General features: G+C 54.8%; 1 protein-coding gene across 3 annotated transcripts in view; it reads left to right on the forward strand.

Moving 5' to 3' along the window:
• The first annotated feature begins 2,042 nt into the window (after positions 1–2,042).
• CHST3 (carbohydrate sulfotransferase 3) overlaps positions 2,043–16,232 on the forward strand; it is a 45,610-nt gene continuing 31,420 nt past the window's right edge. Inside the window, exon 1 of one of the 3 annotated variants that reach the window (XM_039478482.2) lies at positions 2,043–2,480. The gene's annotated coding sequence lies outside the window, so the exon portion shown is untranslated. Of the gene's footprint in view, positions 2,481–2,631; positions 3,270–3,294; positions 9,148–16,232 lie in introns of those variants that run through there. The other 2 variants (XM_074382362.1, XM_003928622.4) reach the window with 2 other exon arrangements.

Consider the following 16,232-nt stretch of genomic DNA (forward strand, 5'->3'; position numbering starts at 1 on the left):
TAATGGTCGTAGTTTTTGTACTGATGGGTTTTCACCACGTTGCCCAGGCTGGTCTCAAACTCTTGGCCTCAAGTGATCTGCCTGCCTCAGCCTCCCAAAGTGCTGGGATTGCAGGTGTGAACCACCGAGCCCGGCCGAAGTCCACACATTGTGTTTGGTTAATATGTCTGTGTGGTCAATGGGCTGTAAGCCCCTCTCATGGGGCCTTTAAGCATCATCCCAGGATGAATGAGTATTTGCTTAGACATACGTGTGTTTTCTCTAGACAGAGGGTGGGACTAAGGCATGTTTCCCCCTATGGACCTGGTATCCAATATGTGCTCAACAAAGGCTGGGTGAAAACAGGAATTTTTCCTCTCCACCCTGCAACAGCGGCACAGCCCCTTTCTCCTTAATACGATGGTGACACCGTTCTGGCATTTGGCCTTTGTATCCCTCAGGTGCATCACAAAGTTCCAAGACTCCAAATAAAATTCAAGACTCCAAATGTCTCCGCGGGAAGACCCCTTATAAGGCCAGCAGGTAAAATGTGGCTTCTTGACAGACTCGTGAGGCTGAAATGCCGCCCTCCCATCTGAGACAGAGGAGTGCTGAAAAGCTGTTGGAGAGCAGGCAGACTGATTCCAAGACAGAGGCCACCGGTGGGGTGGGGTGGAATGGGGGAAGGGCAGCAGGGCTGCTGAAGATGCAGACAGGGACTCGGAGGTCAGCTGGGCTCTGAATTCTCAGCAAACCTCTGGATCCCTAGGGCAGGTCACAGAACTGTTAGTGATAGGACCAAAGTACCCAATCAGGTTTTTCTGCTACAAGAGACTCAGGTCTCACAGGAGGATCTGGAGTGCTTCATTCATGCCCTCCTCTTCCCTCCCCACACCCCCCAGCAACCTTGGTGGAAGCTTTATCTGGTCTGGACGTGAAGGATGAACTGGGACCTTTGACGCCCACCCACTGAGAGGCTGGCTTCTGGGAAGGCATGGGTCAGGATCAGTTCTATCTGGTTCTCTTGTTTGCTGCCCATCTGTAAAAGCTGAGAATGGCAGAGGGCGGCCCAGTGTAGATGTTCAGGTTTTAGCTTTTTTGGATTTTCCCGCTTCTGCTGTACAGGAAATAACTTACTGTCTAAACACTATACTATCCCGTTAAATGTCAGGACTACTGTCTTAGAGAGGCCTGAAACAGCTCATGACGTTAAGTACTGTAAGTCCCAGGAGGAAAGCCCAGCAAGTGGAATCCAAGACGTTCTCATGTGTTCGGAGACAGGGCCATCACCAGGATTCGGACAAGGAACAGGGAGGTTCGGTTTGTGTTCCAGTTCTGAGCCCTTGACCTCGTCCCTCGAGAAGCTGGCCTTTGCAACCCGGAGCCAGCGCTGCCCAGCTGACCACGCCATGCGCGGGAGGCCACCAGTACCCCACTCTCCTGGCAGCCCAGCCGGAGACACAGCTGCCTGGGAGAGTCCGAAGATAATGTCAGGCAGCCCTGTAGGGCCAGAAATACCTTCTGTCCCTCCCGCTTCTCGGCTCTTCCATTCGGGGAGCCCCGGACTGGCCTGCGGTGCACGAAAGCGCGCAAGGGTGGGTGGGGGACCTGCTGCCGCCCAGGGAGACGGTGCTGTGTTCTTTGGGAACCGGGGGGGGGGGGGCGGGAACCGTCCTCCAGTCTTTTTGCCCCAGGCTGGAGCAAGAAGATTCTCTCCGGGCAGAGATGACGGAAAATCGGTGCAGCCAGAAGGGTCTCCCTGGCGAGGGTAGGGGTGGGGGGTGGTCACGGCCCGGGGGCTCCGGCACGAAGCTTCGGGGGTCTCTACGTAGCCTCCACCCACCAGCCTCGCAGGGAGAGTGTGGATACAGGAGCGGCCCCAAGAGAATCCCCGGGGACTGGAGGGCGGAGGGGCAGCACCCGGAACAAAGGCCCGCAGAGGGGTCCTGGAGAGAGCGGCTCCCCGGGGGCGGCTCTCCTCCCTCCCCTCCCTCCCCTCCTCTCCCGTCGGCTCCTCCTCCTCCTCCCCTTCCTCCCCCAAAGGCCCGGCCGGCGCGTAGCCCGAGCAGCGCCAACTTCGCCAACGGTTCCCAAGTTGCCGGGCGCGCAGGGGTGGGAGCTGGGTGGGGTGAGGAAGAGGAGGAGGAGGAGGAGAGCTCCCGGGCGCCTTGGACGCGGTTCAGGAATCCGCTGCCGCTCGCCGGCTCGGGCCGGAGCGGGGAGGGCGCCAGGCAGGACCGCTAGCCCGCTTGCTGCGCAGGACGGCGCCCGCCTGGCGCCGCTTCCCTTCCCGCGTGCCGACCCGCCGGGCCGCGCCTGCATCCCTCCTGCCCGCCCCGGGGAGGGCGCACAGCCCGGGCCGCGCGGGCGCCGGGGCCGCGGAGCCGCTTCTGCCGGGATCTTCCAAGAGGAAGGCGAAGTTGCGAGCGGATGCTGCCCGCGCCGGACCCCAGCCGCGGAGGGTCGGGGCCGCCAGCGCCGGAGGAGCCTCGGCGGCCGGGGTAAGTAGGGCGCCGGCGTCCGGGAACTGCAGCCGGGCCGGGGGAGGCCGCACAGCCGGGAGCCCCCCGCCTTCTGGGTACGGGCTGGCGCGCCAAACTTTGGAGGGAGAAGGGGAAGAAGCGGAGGGTGGGAGGGGGAGTTCCCAGCTCGGGGAAAAGCCCAGGCAGGCGCCCACAAACCGCTGCACCCGGATCACACCTGCCAGGTACACACAGCTCATCGCCACTCATGCCCCGCACACGCGCAGGCCAGTCTGCGCACACCCACAACGGCCAGGCACGTGCCACACACCGAAATGCACATTCCTTGGAGTACTGGGGGCTTTGGCCTCCACACCAGGCACGTCCTCACGCCTCTCCAGCACATCCACGGCCTTTGTCTGCTGCCCCGGCAGCCCCCAGGGAGAGGGAGCCCCCAAAGCGCAGCGGGCGGGAGAAAGGCTGCCTGGGCTTTGAAAACTCGTGGCCAGAACCTCGAGACCAAGGGTGGGGAGAGCAGGCGTTGCAGTCGGTTCTCGGGGTTCAGCAGGAGCGGATTTGGTGTGGAAACTCGGTGTCTGGGTGATGTGTCTGGGTGTGCGAAGCCCTTCCGGAGGCGAGGCCCGGAGAGAGGAGGGAGTGATTCATAAACTCAGAGCCGGCGCGCCTGGGTCTGTGAGCAGAGGGGAAGAGGCTGGCAGGCCGTTGCTGCGCTAGACAGCAGGATGGTGGCCGTGACAGTCTTTCGGGGAAAAAGGGTCCCTACCCTTCCCCCCAGCGGATGTGTTACCTCCGGGACTTCCAGGGGAAGTGAGTGAGGAGATTCCAGCCCTGGGTGTGGACGGGGGGAGGGAAGGTGGGCGGATTTAAGCCTAAAAGGTTAGGGAGAAGCCAGGGCAGGCCTGAAGCCTTAATTATTTTCCTTGCACCTGAACTTGTGTTTGGTTTCTGATGCGTGGTGTTCCTGGGCCCCAAGATGTACCAGGGATTTTGCTGGGCCTAGCATAGTGCCTGGCACATACTTGCTTGATGACACCAGTAACTGACATTCTTTATGGACTCACTGTGAGGCAAGCCCAGTGGGCCTCTGCTGGGTTGGACTTGGTCTTCCAGCAGAGGAGGGGGCCTGAGTAGCTCCTCGGAGCCCTGCCTAATCCGTTTGGGCCAGTGGCCCAGGCAGTGTGTGTTCCACTGAGTCCTGTGGGCTGCCCTTGGGGGACTTGAGCTCATCATTGACCTCTGCCCCCCTAAGAGGGCAGCAGGAAAAGTTTCATTTCTGTATCTGGCTAAGATGAGGTTGATGTGGGTTTTGGTAGATGGCAGGCTATTTGGCAGATTCTGTGGGATAGCCATTGAAGAATAACTTTAGATTCATCAATCTTCCCATCTCCTGGCTGCAGGGGAAAGGGGTGGGTAAGTGGAGAAAGAGATGGGCCAGGCTGCTGGGCATGTGCTGGGGGCAGGAGGAACATGGGAACATGTAGCATTTGGGGGCAGCTGCTTTTCTTCCTGGCCGCTGATGGCTTGGCTGGAGATGGGTCTCTTGAAAGGTCTAGCAGCTGTGTCCTGCAGCAGTGGCTTGGCTCTGTGGTGGCAGCAGGTGGAGGGGTGGTCACAGCCCTGTACCGAGTATTGCTGTTGGTTCTTCTGTGCCAGCTTGCATGAGTTTTCCAGAGGAACAGAAACATCCATGTTTCCTGGAACTGGATTGCCAGTAGTCTTGGGATTGAGAGTGCACGATGATGTGGGGCTGGCCTGGGCATGTCATTGAAACGAAATGTGTCATTCCCCACCCCTGCCCCCTTGTGAAGAGCTCTGACTAGGTTCAGTGTGCATTTCAAACTTCTAAATGCTGAAATTAGCGAGTCACATGGGTAGTAACACCAAGGACTGTGGCCTCAGATGAAAGAGGAGGGGCTCTGGGCTTGGCTACCCCCAGTTTCAGGTGGAACCTCGCAGCCAGTTCCTTCCCCATATCCCCTTTCCACTTTCATTATGCCCTCTGTGAATCGAGAGCTCTGTATATGTTACTTAAATAAATCATAACATCCCTATGAGGTTAGCATTTCATCTCCATTTTGCAAACTGAGGATCAGAAAAGTTACGTAAGTTTTTCAACATCACACAGCTAGTAAGAGACAAAGCCAATATTTGTGTGTGTGTGTGTGTGTGTGTGTGTGTGTGTGTGTGTGTAGACAGTCTCGCTCTGTTGCCAAGCTGCAGTGGCGGGATCTCTGCTTACTGCAACCTCCGCCTCCCAGGTTCAAGTGATTCATCTGCCTCAGCTTCCCGAGTAGCTAGGACTACAAGCTCACGCCACCAAGCCCAGCTAATTTTTGTATTTTTAGTAGAGACGAGGTTTCACCATGTTGGCCAAGATAATCTTAATCTCTTCACCTCGTGATCCTCCCACATCGGCCTCCCAACGTGCTGGGATTACAGGCGTAAGCCACCATGACCAGCCATATATATATTTTTTAGCTTGATGTTAGGTTCGGGGTACATAGGCAGGTTTGTTACATAGGTAAATTGCATGTCATGGGGGATTGGTGTACAGATTATTTCATCACCCAGATAATAAGCATAGTACCCAATAAATAGTTGCTGGTTTTGATTTAGTTTTCTTTTGTTTGTGTTTGTTTTGAGACAGGGTCTCTATTGCTCAGGCAGGAGTGCACTGGCACAATCACTGCCACTCACCAAAGCCTCGACCTCCGAGGCTCAGGTGATCCCTCCTGCCCCAGCCTCCCAAGTGGCTGGCATCACCATGCCTGGCTAATTTTTTAAATATTTTTTGTAGAGACAGGGTTTTACCATGTTGCCCAGGCTGGTCTCAAACTCCTGAGCTCAAGCGATTTGCCTCCCTCAGCCTCCCGAAGTGCTGGGATTACAGGCCTGAGCCACCGCACAGGCCCATGATAGGTAGTTTTTTATCTTCACCCTCCTTCCTCCCTCCACCGTCAAGTAGGCCCCGGTGTCTGTGGTTCCCTTCTTTGTGTTTAGATGTACTCAATGTTTAGTTCCCACTTCTAAGTGAGAACATGCAGCATTTGGTTTTCTGTTCCTGTGTTAGTTTGCTCAGGACAATAGCCTCCAACTCCATCCATGTTGTTGCAAAGGACATGATCTTACTCTTTTTGTGGCTGCATAGTATTTCATGTTGTGTATCTACCACATTTTCTTTATCTAGTCTACTGTTGATGGGCATTTAGGTTAATTTTATGTTTTTGCTATTGTGACCAGTGCTGTGATAAACATGTGTGTGCATGTGTATTTTGGATATGTACCTAATAATGGGATTGCTTGGTGGAATGGTAATCCTGCTTTGAGTTATTTGAGAAATCACCAAACTGCTTTCCACAATGACTGAACTAATTTCCATTCCCACCAGTAGTATATAAGCACTCCTCTTCTCTTCTCCTCTTCTCTTCTCTTCCCTTCTCTTCTCTTCTTTTCTCGTCCCTTCTCTTCTCTTCTCTTCTCTTATTCTCTTCTTTTTTATTTTTGAGACAAGGTCTTGCTCTGTCACTAGGCTGGAGTGCAGTGGTGTGATCTCGGCTCACTGCAGCCTCCGTCTCCCGGGTTCAAGCGATTCCCCTGCCTCAGCCTCCTGAGTAGCTGAGACTGCAGGCACCCACCACCACGCCTGGCTAATTTTATATATGTATATATGTAGTTTAGTAGAGACAGGTACATTTCACCATGTTGCCAGGATGGTCTCGATCTCCTGATCCGCCCGCCTCAGCCTCCCAAAGTGTTGGGATTACAGGTGTGAGCCACCACACCTGGCCAGCACTCCCTTTTCTCCACAACCTGGCCAGGATCTGTTATTTTTTGACTTTTTCATAGTAGCTATTCTGACTGGTATGATATGGTATCTCATTGTGCTTTTGATTTGAGTATTTCCAATTAGTGATGTTGACCATTTTTTCATATGCTTATTGGCCACATGCATGTCTTCCTTGGAAAAGCACCTGTTTGTGTCCTCTGCCCACTTTTTTTTTTTTTTTTTTTTTTGAGATGGAGTTTCACTCTTGTTGCCCAGGCTGGAGTGCAATGGTGGCACAATCTCGGCTCACTGCAACCTCTGCCTTCCAGATTCAAGCGATTCTCCTGCCTCAGCCTCCCAGTAGCTGGGATTACAGGTGCCTGCCACCACACCCGGCTAATTTTGTATTTTTATTAGAGACAGGGTTTCTCTATGTTGGTCAGGATGTTGAACTCCTGACTTCAGGTGATCCACCAGTCTCAGCCTCCCAAAGTCCTGGGATTACAGATGTGAGCCACCATGCCTGGACCTTTGCCCGCTTTTTAATGGGATTGTTTTTTGCTTGTTAACTTGTTCAAGTTTCCTATAGATTCAGGATATTAGACTTTTGTTGGATGCATAGTTTGCAAATATTTTCTCCTCTTCTGTAGGTTGTCTGTTTACTGTCGATAGTTTCTTTTGCTATGTAGAAGCTCTTTAATTAGGTCCCATTTGTCAATTTCTGTTTTTGTTGCAATTGCAAAGCCAGTATTTGAACCTGGATCGTCTGACTCCAGAATCCACCCTGTCTCCACCATGCCAGGCTGGCTGTCTGCAAGGTCCTTATTGGTTCTCCATGGTAACAGGGAAACAGCACTGAAGCTTCTTACTAACGTGGTCCCAGGGCTTCTGCTTGCATTCCTCTTTTTCCACATGCTCTGCCGAGCCTGGATTATACCTTAGGCTGTGGAATCAAAGGCTGGGTGGTACCAGGCTGCTGGAGCCTTCTGTGTGGCTCTGGAGTCAGGAAACTATGGCGATTTGGAGGGCGACACAGGGAGAGATGACTCACTGCTTATCTGAGAAATTGCGACAAAGCTGCCACTTGTGACCATACCTTGAATAGGAAAGAAATGGCCAGGTAGACCAGACATCCTCAAATGGGTTACTGTATTCCCCCCCCGCCTTTTCCCCACTGGTCCTCTCCAGGGTTATCTATTACCTGGGGAGATCAGCCCTTACCTGACACCTCCTATTGTCATTTACCTGGTGAACATAAGGGCCCATGTCACAGCTGCCCTTCCCACCCCGCCACATGCTCGGGATTCCTCAGCAGCTCCTAGTCCACAGGAGAGAAGGCTGGGGCAGAGCCGGGGCAGCCAGGGGAGGCGATAACCACATGCACATCTGGTCCCCAGCTCTTGCTTTTACACCCTTGCCCCACCAGGAGACAGCAGTTCTCCATTGGACCTATTTACAGATGAGGACAGGAGGCTCAGCGAGGTGCACTGGGTGCCCAAGGCCACAAAGCCAGGGAGCTGCAAAGGCCGGGGGCAGCTGTGCTTTCAGTTGGGGTGGTATTCTCTACCCCTGCCCCCCAAGAGCTGAGACCAGTTACCCTACTGGGGCAGGGTCCTCACTGCTCCACCCACACTCATCTCTGCCCTGAGAGCCCTGATACAGGTGTCCATAGAATGGGAAAGGCTGGCACCCTTCAAAAGACGCAAGGAGCATTGGCTGAGCACTGCCCAGCTGGTCCCTGCCCATCTTCTATGGGAAGCCCACCTGGGTGAGTTCTGAGAGCCTTCCTAGTGCTGAGCTGCAAAGAAACGTGAACCCTCTCCCCGTCCACTGCCGAGAGGACACGTTGGCCAGGACACGCCGACCAGGATGGAAGCTGGGGTACTGGGTGTGGGGAGAAGCCACCCCACTGCAGGGGCTGGGGCTGTCCATCTTTGGACTCCTGGTTCCATCCCAGTGCCTGAGACATGGGAGGTTCAGGGGAATGTGGTGAGATGCTGGGTGAAGCTCTGGGAGGGGCTCTGAATGCTTCTGCTGGAAACTCCTAGGGCAGCGGCTCAGGTAGGGTCTTTGCTGCGAGGGAACACTCACAGTCTCTGGCTTTTGTGAAGTCATGCCTCCAGAGAGGAGACACTTCTCCTTTTCATTCCTTAAACGGAAAGGATATTTGTCAACTTTTCTTCTCTGAGGCCTAAAGTGATGGCAGAACGCTGCTAGTCCCACTCCGAGCACGTGGACTCCACGGCGGAGTTTGGGGTGGCCCTGGCAGGCCTGGACGGTCTGTTCTGTGCTTGCTGGCGGACACGCTTCAGCCCTCTGTCTCCATTGCCCCAAATCTGGCTGTGACTCCTGGGCCCCCACCAGCGTGGAGGGCCGGGGTGACCCCAGGAGCCCCTGACCACCGGTGGCTTCCTTGTCTCCAGCCGCCCTCCTTCCTCTTGATTCCCCCAACACCCCACCGCCGCCACCTCCTCACAAAGATGGCTGTGTGCGAAGGGACTGTGGCTTCCCTGGGCCCTGGGATATTTATCACTGAGGTTCCAGAGGACTCTAAGAAAAGGATTTGGAGGAAAAGTGTGGAAAATAAACAAGCCAGTTCCCAACTCGGCCTCTCCTGAATGCCGCAAGTAAACAACCACCTCAGAGGCCAACCCGGGATGTTCTTATTTGGCCTCTGTGGTTACACCTGCCCCCTCCCGGCCCAGCCCCTCCTCCTTGACTTAGAGAGCCTCAAAAGGCAGGGAACACACCCTCCACTGGCCAGTGCTTGTGCTGCAGGGACGCTGGTGGCCGGGCACAGGAAGAACATGCATGTGGGACAGAAGACAGCCGGGGGTCCCAGCTCAGCCCCGCTCCCTCTGAGTCAGTCCCAAGCCCAGGCCCTGCCCAGCAAGCAGACGGTGACCTCTCGGTTGGTTGGTGAGTTTAACTTTGGTGGTGCAGAATGATGGGGCTTTTCTCCAGTTTTGTGGCATCTGAGAAGCTTTGCTTAACATTGCTTCAGGGTAGATAGAAAACTGATTTTCCCGTCTGTCTCTCCAAGGTGGGGCCTACGTGTGAGCAAACCCTCATACATTCATTTACCTTGTAGGCTACCTGGACCAAAATGTCAGGTTTCTTTGCTTTGGACTGGAGTCCTATCAGCTCAGGGGTGGTGGGGTAAGGTCACGCCAATGATTTCCAGAAACTCAAGCGCTGTTCTGAGTGACTAAGTCTGTGGGCTAGGAAGCGCATTTTCCATCTCTTAATAACTTCAGTTTATTTAGTGACCACCTTTAAAATCAAGCACCTGGTGAGCAGGGGGAGAACCAGGGCTTGGCAGTGGAGGGCCCCCACCTCGCAGCCAGGGAGTGGCTGAGGGCCCTTCTGGTTCTCTGGCTGCGCTGAGCTGAGTCCACAGGCCCTGAAGCCTCTGGGATCTGGGGAGTGGGGCACTGCCAGAAGGTTCTGGGTCCTGCTACTTTGTCCTGCTGCTGCCAGGCTTCTGGAGAGGGTGGTTGCGGGGTGAGCCCTGCATCCCGCAGCCGTGGGTGGGAAGGCCTAGTGGGCTGCACTGCACGTCTGCCTGTCCCTATTCGATGTTTCAGGCTTCTGAGGAAAGGTCTGCTTCGTAAAACGGCTCCACAGCTTAGCCGTCTGCGGAGTGTGTCTGCAGGTTGATCGGCCTCCTGTCGTGTGTGTGCTGTTCTTGTTCACACATGCCACGCCGATGCCCGCCTGTGCCTGTGCCAGCCCCAGCCCACGCAGCTACCTGAGATTTAGCCCTGGGCGTCTCCTCCCCGCCCCCACTTCCCCGCTCCCCCGTCCTCTCCCCCCTTCCTCTCCAGCTGCCTCGCCATCTGCAGGATTCTGGAAAGTGCTAACGTGTCTGAGCCAAACAGTGCTATCTGAGGAAATATTTTGAAAACACACTGGGCCACCCCTTTCCCCACACTGACTACGCTGGTTTTCAGCAAGGAGTTTCCCAACTCCAGCCACAGGGAAGGGCTACAGGTGCCTGGCTTTCCTCTGGAGACTTCCAGGAGCTTGTCGGAGAGAAGCTGAGGACCCGTCCTGCAGGGTTGAGGACAGACGTGTCTGAAGAGGCCCCGAGAATAGAAACCTGGAACCTGCGAGTCACGACTCAGGGTCATCCACCCGAGGGTGAAGAGGTGTCTGTGACCTCAGAGGTCAGGCACCTGCCTTCTTTTTACCCCGAGACATGCGTTTCTCTTTCACTTTTCTTCCTTCTTTTGCATCCGGTGTGGGTGCGGGGGTAGCGTGCACTGGAAACAATAATGGTAAAAGCTGCTGGTATGCCTGGCACTGCCCTGAGTACCTACAGGGCGCCCCCCTCACCGAGTTCTCCCAGGAAGTTCCGGAGGTGGCTCGGTTATTCCCACCATTTTACAGATGGGAAAACAGAGGCAGACAGGCTGGATAAGTTGTTGACCTGCCACAGCTGGTGAGGGGCAAAGCCGGGCCCGAACCCCGAGGCAGACTCCAGAGTCTGGACTCTCAGCCCTGCCTTGGTACCACCTGTGTGTGCGTCTGTCCCGCCGTGGCTGGAGACATGGCACACACTGACCCTCATTTTCAAACCGTGGCCGGCGCATGCCACCGAGTTGTGGCTGGGAAGCTCCGGCAAGGCTGGCATCGCCTTGGCCTTCTCCAGGTCTGATTCCGGCACCTGCTGGCTGCCCTGGGCAGGACATTTTGGATCCCGCATCAGGGTCTTTTGCAAGGTCCACTCTGCTGATGCTGCTCCCCTGTGCCCTGACCTGGTCTCGGGAAAAGTACAGATGGCAGTGGGTGTGGTCTCAGTTGGCAAGGGGAAGCTGGCAGATTGGGAACTTCTGCATCCCTAGTGGCCATTCCAACAAGACAGAAAACCCCACCCCAAGTGATAAGTGGTCCTGTGATCTTTCAACAAATATTTATTCCCCAGCCTCACCTGGACTCGGTATCCCACATTCCAAATTGTCCTCATTTCCCAGACACACACACCCGCTCTCTGTAGCCTTCCCAGCTGTCAAGGACATTCCCTCCCTCCCCCTTTTCCCCTTGGCTTGGATGTCACCTTCTCCTGGAAGCCTGGGTGGTGGCCCTCCCCATGGCTGCCTGAGGGTCCCCCTCGACACATTTGGCCCACCGTATTACGATTGCTGGTTCAGTGATCTGTGGTCTACACCAGGCAATGCTTTCTGCAAGGGGAGGACAGCTGTCCGCCTTGTTCATCTTTGTGGCCCCCAGCTTGGCAGTGAGTACCACTACCTGATTATGGAAGGAGTGAGTGACAGATGTGGCGCAGGACCCGCAGGGGGCTGCTGCCTGGGAGGATGGGGCAGGCCCAGTCCAGGATGCTTCTGTGAGGGAGTGGTTTGTGTCTGGGGAGGGTGGTGGGACTCATGGTGAGCTGGTGGGGTGGCTAATGTGGGCCATGGAGGGGACAGGGAGAGCGGGATCCCAGCACATGGCCTCTTGAGGTCGCATGGATATTGGGCTGGGATCCTGAGGATGGGCCTGAAACCCTTCCAGAAGCCCCTCCAGTCCCACCACTTGTCTGTCTGCCTGCTCTGGATCCTCCTTTTTGGGCTGGTGGCTGGCTGCACTCTGGGCCCCCTGCTCAACCCCACCAGCAAGTGGACGTCTGTTCAGCCTGTCCAGGGTCCACTTCCCATCCCCAGGTAATGAGGCCTCCCATAACTGAGTCATTTCCCTGAGCAGAAAGAGGGAAGCCCGGTTGGCTGGCTGCCTCCCCAGGGGTGGGTGGAAGTGTTCTGGGTCCCCAGCTCCAGCCCTCAAGCTGTCTGTCCTTGCAAAAGTAGTGGGGCCCAGAATGCTGAGTTCTTGGGTATCACCTGTCCAGGAACTGCGTGCCTATGCTCATGCGGGCACTGCAAGATGGTGGGATAACAGGAGGGACTTTCAGGCTGGAAGAGAGGAGACCTGGGTTTCCCAGTAACCACCTTTGAGTCCCACTGTGATGAGCCCACAAAGGTGGACATGAGGGAAGAGGGAGAAGGCTTCCTGGAGGAGGCAGGCATTCCAATGCATGAGGGAAGCTGGGCAAAGGCATGGGGATGGGAAAGTTGAGATTGAAGACAGGGCCTGGTGCGGAGTCTGGCGGGGCTGATCTAAAATGTGTAGGATGCACAAGGAGAGAGGGACGGGCAGGATGGAGTTGTGGTTGTGCACACACGCTCTAGAGCCGGGCTGCTTTCATGGGAACCCCAGCTCCCCACTTACTGGCTGTGTGGCTGTGGCCAAGTTGCTTACCTTCTCTGTGCTCAGTTTTTTCACTACCGGTACCTACCACATGGGGATGATATGGGAATAAAATGTGTTTCTATACAATTGTTGAGAGCAGTATCTGGCACACAGTGAGCATCAAGAAGGGTGAGCTATTATTATATAGGTATATGTTTTAATGCAGCTAGGAAAGGAAATTGAGGTCAGATCATAGAGGCCCTTGAATGTCATTCTTTCCATCCACTAAGCACCTGCCATGTGTCAGGTTCTTCACAGTCGTTCTCACCAAGCCCCCCATAGCCTGGCAAGGTTGTTAGCAAGTTCACAGTTGTCTCCATTTCACAGATGAGGAAACTGAGGCTCGGAGAGGTAGCATAACCTGCCCAAGGTCACTCAGTCAGGGAGAGTCAGAGACAGTATTGACACCCGGGTCTATTGTCGCTTGAGTCTTCCCTCAAAGTGGAGATTGGAGAGACCTGGAAGGGGCATCACAGGGATGAGCCCTGGGCGGGGGCCGCAGCCAGGAGCACAGCAGGAATGTGGCAACTGTGGGTCCCTGGGGCAGGGTGGAGACGGGGAGAGACGCCAGGAGGCCACAGCATACAGCTCACCATTCATAGCCCAGGGCAAACCATTGAGTCATTTGGGGAAAACATGACATCACTGAGTCTCACTGTCTGCCGCCCACCTGCTGTCTGCCCTCTGTGGTTCTTCTGACGACCTCAGTGCCCCAAGTCCCCAAGGGGACCTGCAGGTCCCAGGTAGCAGGGCCAGGTCAGCACCCCAGCTTCCTGCACTGGCTTCCTCTCCCCAGCCATGGTCTCCCACCTTCCCACCTCTCCCCTCCCTGCCTAGGGCCCCTGCCCCAGCCCCGCTCATACACGCTGCTGAGGCAGAAGCTTCTGGAAGTGGTGATGGGCATGAAGAGCTTCCAGAAGGGCTTCCATGCCAAGCCCTTGATTGGAATTCTGGGCAGAGGAGGAACAGTTCAGAAGCCTGTGTCGAGCTTTTAGGGCTGCTTTTCCTTGAGAATGGTGCCTGCCTTCAGGGTGGGATCACCTTTTCAAAAGTGGAGCCTGGTAGAGCTATGTGCCCAGCACTATGCCATGACCTAAAGGGGATTCAGAGACTGACAGGCAGGCCCCGCCTTCCTGGAGAATACAGTTGTGTGTCTGAGAGCTCTTTCTGTACTAAGTATCTTTGAGTTGAGTGCTTTATTTTCATCCATCTGATTGCACAAGGTAGTCTCTTTACAGATGCCATCCCGGAGGCCCAGAGAGGTTAGGCAACTTGTCCAAGGTCACACAGCCAGAATTCAAACCCATGACTGTCCAACTCCAGATGTACTCTTAGCCACTCTGTCATCGGGCCACAAAGGAAGCCACCAGAGAGCCACAGAAGGTGGGATGTACTCAACATCTGGTCGATAAATTATACAGTGCAGACAGGAAGTACACGGGGTTTTCATCTCAGAGTATAGGTCCCTCCCTAGAGCAGCCTGAAGTATGTAGCTCTGTTTAGGAGAACGTCCAGCTTCTCTCACTGTGCAAATCCCACCCGTGCAGCTGTTTGGGGTGAGAGGTTTCTTTAAATGTCTGTTGACTCTCCTCTCTGGAAGGAACACAGGAACTCAGGGGGTGCCTGTCCTGGTGCTGGTGGCCACACCTGGAAAAGGAGTATGAGTCAAGCTAGGGGCCCAGTGCCAGCTTCCTTGGCCCGTCGGTGGGCACGGATGCCAGCCTTTGCAGCTGCTGCTGCAACTCACAGCTCTCTCCCGGTGCTGCCCTCAGTCAGGGCAGCTAGAGAGGAGGGTCGGTGGCCAGACCCTGTGCAGAATGATGCCCTCTCACCTTCACACGGGAAGCGTGATTATCCTGGCTTTCCAGGTGAGGTCACTGAGGCTTAGAGAAGTTTTCTGGCTGCCTGAGCTTCCTCAGTGGGAAAGAGGTAGAATGGAGACTTGGTCTTCTTTCTGCAGGGAGAGTGCGTTTCTTCCTGGAGGAGGGAGGAGCCAGCCTGCCCTCTGACGCTGGTTGGCACAGTCCTGTTCGGTTCTCTATTCTGGGCTTGCACTTCTGATTCATTCTGCAGTCAGTGGCTGTCTGTGATTTGGGGGAAATGACCCTCTAGGGTAGGAGAAAAGCTCCTGGAGCACTTCTGAAGCCACAGGGACCCTTCCCAGGCTTTGGGGAATGTTCCTTCTCCACCCAGATGCCAGCACCACCCTAGTCCTGGTGGTGCCTGTCCCTGGAAGGGCCTCACTGCAGTGACTGATTACCCAGCATGCAGCACACTGCCGTTGCTCTCAATGGACAGGTGCTGTGGGGACACGGGTCTGCGAGCCTGCCGTCTTTAGGGGTCCCCCATGCCTTTTAATGTATACATCAATATATCCCAAGCCCCAGTTCTATGGAGTTGGTACAACTCCAGCCCCTGCCCCAAGGATTTCTGGGAAGCCCCCAGGAATGCTAATGAGGCCACAATCCGCCCACCCCAGCCCCAGTCTCATCAGGCTTTAGGGGTGGCCATTCCCCCTGCTATAGGAGAGAGAACCCAAACCAGCAACTCCTCCTCCTCAGCCTCAGGCCCAACCACTGCCGTAATAATTTCTGGGAAGCCGTCTTTGTGCTTGCAGAGAAGGCAGGCTTTGAAGTTAGACTGGAGGGGCTGTTTTGCTTCCAGTTGCCACCAAGTTTTCCTTTCTGAGATAGGATTTGTTCTCTGCCTCTGCTTACATTCAAAGACTTGTGAAAATGACTTTTCCCAGACAAGAGGCTAACCTCAAAAGAACTTTGCCTCTACAGATAGAAAACCAGAACCTACTTTTATTTTGGTTTTAGTGGGTTTTTTTTTTTTTTAACATCCCTCCCCTTGGTTTTAGTTTTATTAAATTTTAAAAAATCAATAATACATGCCGTGGTGCGAAGTTGAAAAGGCACGAAACAGGCTCTGCGCAGCCTCTTTTCCGTGCTGAACGGAGACACTCAGCATTGTTAGTTTGGTGTGTGTGTCAGCTGTGTTTAAATTGTCCAGCTTAAAAAAAAAAACAAAAAAAACCTTGCCCTGTTTCACAATCCAGTCAACTGAGGCACAACCTGGAAATAGCACTGGGCCCCTTGCAGCGTCCAGCACTGCCAGAGGACTGTTATTATGATAATGATCATGGCTGAGGCTGAGGCTGCCCCCGCCACCCCACCACAAGCAGGGCTACTGCCCACAGTCCCAGCCCCAGCCTGCCCGCTAGCTTTCAAGCCTAGCATTCTCAGGCTCCAGGCTAACGCCGCCTTCCCAGCTGCCCCTTCAACATTATGGCCTCTTGTCTTACAGGCATTACCCACAGCTGGGGCTGTGGGGTCAGGGCCTGGCAGGGGTGATCTGACAAAACTATGCTGCCTCTTAGCCACACTGTGTATTCAAAATCCCCTAAGCTTGATTGTCTTTTTGAGACAGGGTCTCACTCTGTCACCCAGGCTGGAATGCAGTGGTGCAACCATAGCTCACTGCAGCCTTGACCTCCCAGGCTCAAGTGACCTTCCCACCTCAGCCTCCCAAGTAGGTGGGACTATAGGTGTGCTTCACCTAATTTTTAAAAGTTTTTAAGAGATGGGGTCTTGCTATGTTGCCCAGGCTGGGGCTTGTTTGTTTGTTTGTTTGTTTTGAGACAGGGTCTTGCTGAGTTACCGAGGTTTGAGTGCAGTGGTGCAATCTCAGCTCACCACAACCTCTGCCTCTCAGATTCAAGCTACTCTCCTGCCTTAGCCTCCTGAATAGCT

The sequence above is a fragment of the Saimiri boliviensis genome, chromosome 12, assembly GCF_048565385.1.
Source record: "Saimiri boliviensis isolate mSaiBol1 chromosome 12, mSaiBol1.pri, whole genome shotgun sequence".
NCBI lineage: Eukaryota > Metazoa > Chordata > Mammalia > Primates > Cebidae > Saimiri > Saimiri boliviensis.